General features: G+C 36.5%; 1 non-coding gene across 1 annotated transcript; it reads left to right on the plus strand.

Annotated features, from left to right (window-relative positions):
- Positions 1-882: 882 nt before the first annotated feature.
- Positions 883-989, plus strand: LOC133082829 (U6 spliceosomal RNA). The gene has a single exon (XR_009699045.1). It is a non-coding gene; the product is annotated as a U6 spliceosomal RNA (small nuclear RNA).
- The last annotated feature ends 4,366 nt before the right edge of the window (positions 990-5,355 follow it).

Genomic DNA, 5,355 nt, shown 5'->3' on the forward strand with positions numbered 1-5,355 from the left:
GATCTCCATCTCAATGCTAAGACCCAGCTCCACTCAATGACAAGCAAGCTACAATGCTGGACACCCTATGACAAACAACTAGCAAGACAGGAACACAATCCCAACCATTAGCAGAGAGGCTGCTTAAAATCACACTAAGTTCACAAACACTCCAAAATACACCACCGGATGTGGTCCTACCAACCAGAAAGACAAGATCCAGCCTCATCCACCAGAACACAGGCACCACTGCCCTCCACCAGGAAGACTACACAAGCCACTGTACCAACCTTACCCACTGGGGGCAGACACCAAATACAACGGTAACTACGAACCTGCAGCCTGTGAAAAGGAGACCCCAAATAGACTAAGTTAAGCAAAATGAGAAGGCAGAGAAATATACAGCAGATGAAGGAGCAAGGTAAAAACCCACCAGACCAAACAAATGAAGAGGAAATAGGCATATAACCTATACCAAGGCATACAACCTATAACCAAGATTACTCTACCCAGCAAGGATCTCATTCAGATTCGATGGAGAAATTAAAACCTTTACAGACAATAAAAGCTACGAGAATTCAGCACCACCAAACCAGCTTTACAACAAATGCTAAAGGAACTTATCTAGGCAGGAAACACAAGAGAAAGAAAACACCTACAATAACGAACCCAAAACAATTAAGAAAACAGTAATAGGAACATACATATTGATAACTACCTTAAATGTAAATGGATTAAATGCTCCAACCAAAAGACATAGACAGCCTGAATGGATACAAAAACAAGACGCATACATATGCTGTCTACAAAAGACCCACTTCAGATCAAGAGACACATACAGACTGAAAGTGAAGGGATGGAAAAAGATATTCCATGCAAATGGAAATCAAAAGAAAGCTGGAGGTGCTCGCTTCGGCAGCACATATACTAAAATTGGAACGATACAGAGAAGATTAGCATGGCCCCTGCGCAAGGATGACACGCAAATTCGTGAAGCGTTCCATATTTAAAAAAAAAAAAGAAAGCTGGAGGAGCAATTCTCATATCAGACAAAATAGACTTTAAAATAAAGACTATTACAAGAGACAAAAAAGGACACTACACAATGATCAAGGGATCAAACCAAGAGGAAGATATAATAATTGTAAATATTTATGCACTCAACATAGGAGCACCTCAGTACATAATGCAAATGCTAAGAGCCATAAAAGGGGAAATCGACAGTAACACAATAATAGTAGGGAACTTTAACACCCCACTTTCATCAATGGACAGATCATCCGAAATGAAAATAAATAAGAAAACACAAGCTGTAAATGATACATTAAACGAGATGGACTTAATTGATATTTAACGACATTCCATCCAAAAACAACAGAATACATTTTTCTCTCAAGTACTCATGGAACATTCTCCGGGATAGATCAAATCTTGGGTGACAAATCAAGCCTTGGTAAATTTAAGAAAATTGAAATCATAACAAGTATCTTTTCTAGCCAAAAAGCTATGAGACTAGATAAGAATAATAGGAAAAAGTCTGTAAAAAATGCAAACACACAGAGGTTAAACAATACACCACTAAATAACCAAGAGATCACTGAAGAAATCGAAGAGGAAATCAAAAAATACCTAGAAACAAATGCCAATGAAAACACGACAACCCAAAACCTAAGGGATGCAACAAAAGCAGTTCTAAGAGGGAAGTTTATAGCAATACAATCCTACCTCAAGAAACAAGAGACATCTCAAGTAAACAACCCAACCTTACACCTACAGCAATTAGTGAAAGAACAAAAAAAAAAAAAACAAGTTAGCAGAAGGAAAGAAATCATAAAGATCAGATCAGAAATAAATGAAAAAGTACGGAAGGAAACAATAGCAAAGCTCAATAAAACTAAAAGCTGGTTCTTTGAGAAGATAAACAAAATTGATAAACCATTAGCCACACTCATCAACAAAAAAATGGAGAACACTCAAATCAACTGAATTAGAAATGAAAAAGGAGAAGTAACAACTGACACTGCAGAAATACAAAGGATCATGAGAGATTACTACAAGAAACTATATGCCAATAAAATGGACAACCTGGAAGAAATGGACAAATTCTTAGAGAAGCACAACCTTCCGAGACTGAACCAGGAAGAAGTAGAAAATATAAACAGACCAATCACAAGCACTGAAATTGAAACTGTGATTAAAAATCTTCCAACAAACAAAAGCCCAGGACCAGATGGCTTCACAGGCAAACTCTATCAACATTTTAGAGAAGAGCTGACACCTATCCTTCTCATATTCTTCCAAAATATAGCAGAGGGAGGAACACTCCCAAACTCATTCTCCAAGGCCACCATCAACCTGATACCAAAACCAGACAAAGATGTCACCAAAAAAGGAAACTACAGGCCAATATCACTGATGAACATAGATGCAAAAAATCCTCAGCAAAATAGTAGTAAACAGAATCCTACAGCATATTAAAAGGATCATGCAGCATGATCAAGTGGGGTTTATCCCAGGAATGCAAGGATTCTTCAATATAAACAAATCAATCAATGTGATACACCATATTAACAAACTGAAGGAAAAAAACCTCATGATCATTTCAGTAGATGCAGAAAATGCTTTTCACAAAATTCAAAACCCATTTATGATTAAAAAAACCCTCCAGAAAGTGGGCATAGAGGGCACTTACCTCAACATAATAAAGGCCATATATGACAAACCAACAGCCAACATTGTTCTCAATGGTGAAAAACTGAAACCTTTACCAGTAAGACAAGGAGCAAGAAAAGGTTGCCCACTCTCACCACTATTATTCAACATAGTTTTGGAAGTTTTAGCCACCGCAATCAGAGAAGAAAAAGAAATAAAAGGAATCCAAATTGGAAAAGAAGAAGTAAAAGTGTTACTGTTTGCAGATGACATGATACTATACATAGAGAAATCACTTGCATTCCTATACACTAATGATGAAAAATCTGAAAGAGACATTAAGGAAACACTCCCATTTACCACTGCAAAAAAAAGAATAAAATACCTAGGAATAAACCTACCCAAGGAGACAAAAGACCTGTATGCAGAAAACTATAAGATACTGATGAAAGAAATTAAAGATGATACAAACAGATGGAGCGATATACCATGTTCTTGGATTGGAAGAATCAATATTGTGAAAATGACTGTACTACCCAAAGCAATCTACAGATTCAATGCAATCACTGTCAAACTACCAATGGCATTTTTCACTGAACCAGAACAAAAAAAATCACATTTTGTATGGAAACACGAAAGATCCCAAATAGCCAAAGCAATATTGAGAAATAAAAACGGAGCTGGAGAAATCAGGCTACCTGACTTCAGACTATACTACAAAGCTAAAGTAATCAAGATAGTATGGTACTGGCACAAAAACAGAAATATAGATCAACGTAACAGGATAGAAAGCCCAGAGATAAACCCACACACATATGGTCACCTTATCTTTGACAAAGTAGGCAAGAATATACAATGCAGAAAAGACAGCCTCTTCATTAAGTGGTGCTGGGAAAACTGGACAGCTTCATGTAAAAGAATGAAATTAGGACACTCCCTAACACCATGCACAAAAATAAACTCAAAATGGATTAAAGACCTAAATGTAAGGCTATAAAACTCTTAGAGGAAAACATAGGCAGAACACTCAATGACATAAATCACAGCAAGATCCTTTTTGACACACTTCCTAGATAAATGGAAATTAAAACAAAAATAAACGAATGGGACCTAATGAAACTTAAAAGCTTTTGCACAACAAAAGAAACCATAAACAAGATGAAAAGACAATGCTCAGAATGTGAGAAAATATTTGCAAACGAAGCAACTGACAAAGGATTGATCTCCAAAGTATACAAGCAGCTCATGCAGCTCAATATCAAAAAAACAACCCAATCCAAAACTGGGCAGAAGACCTAAGTAGATATTTCTCCAAAGAATATATACAGATTGCCAACAAACACATGAAAGGATGCTCAACATCACTAATCATTAGAGAAATGCAAATCAAAACTACAATGAGGTATCACCTCATACCAGTCAGAATGGCCATCATCAAAAATCTACAAACAATAAATGCTGGAGAGCGTGTGGAGAAAAGGAAACCCTCCTGCACTGTTGGTGGGAATGTAATTTGATACAGCCACTATGGAGAACAGTATGGAGGTTCCTTAAAAAACTAAAAATAGAACTACCATATGACCCAGCAATCCCACTACTGGGCATATACCCTGAGAAAACCAGAATTCAAAAAGAGTCACGTACCACAATGTTCATTGCAGTTCTATGTTCAATAGCCAGGACATGGAAGCAACCTAAGTGTCCATCAACAGATGAATGGATAAAGAAGATGTGGCACATATATACAATGGAATATTACTCAGCCATAAAAAGAAACGAAACTGAGTTATTTGTATTGATGTGGATGGACCTATAGACTGTCATACAGAGTGACGTAATTCAGTAAGAGAAAAACAAATACCGTAGGCTAACACATATATATGGAATCTAAAAGAAAAAATGGTTCTGAAGAACTTAGGGGCAGGACAGGAATAAAGACGCAGATGTAGAGAATGGACTTGAGTACATGGGGAGGGGGAAGTTTAAGCTGGGATGAAGTGAGAGCATAGCATTGACCTATATACACTACCAAATGTAAAGTAGGTAGTTAGTGGGAAGCAGCTACATAGCACAGGTAGATCAGCTCGGTCCTTTGTGACCACCTAGAAGGGTGGCATAGGCAGGGTGGGAGGGAGACTCAAGAGGGAGTAGATATGGGGATATATGTATACATATAGCTGATTCACTTTGGTATACAGCAGCAACTAACACAACATTGTAAAGCAATTGTACTCCAATAAAGATGTTAAAAAAAAAACAGAAAGAAAAGATCAATGAAACTAAGGTCTGGTTCTTTGAAAAGTTACACAAAATTAATAAATTTTTAGCCAGACTCATAAGAAAAAATGATAGAGCGACCAAATAAATAAAATCTGAAATGAAAGAGGAGAAGTTACAAGTTGCACCACAGGAATACAAAAGAACTTAAGAGATTACTATGAACAATTACATGCCAATAAAACTTATGACCTAGAAAAACTATATAAATGTGTAGAAAAACAATATCTCCCAAGACTGAATCAAAAAGAAATAGAAAGTATGAATGGATTCATTATGAATAAAGAAATACAATCAATAATCAAAAAACTCTAAGCAAACAAAAGTCCAGGACCAGATGGCTTCACAGGTTAATTCTACCAAACATTTAAAGAAGAGTTAATACTTCTCCTTCTCTATCTATTACAAAAGTTGAAGAGGAAGGAATGCATCCCAACATTCTACGAA

Source organism: Eubalaena glacialis, chromosome X (assembly GCF_028564815.1).
Source record: "Eubalaena glacialis isolate mEubGla1 chromosome X, mEubGla1.1.hap2.+ XY, whole genome shotgun sequence".
Classification (NCBI taxonomy): Eukaryota; Metazoa; Chordata; class Mammalia; order Artiodactyla; family Balaenidae; genus Eubalaena; species Eubalaena glacialis.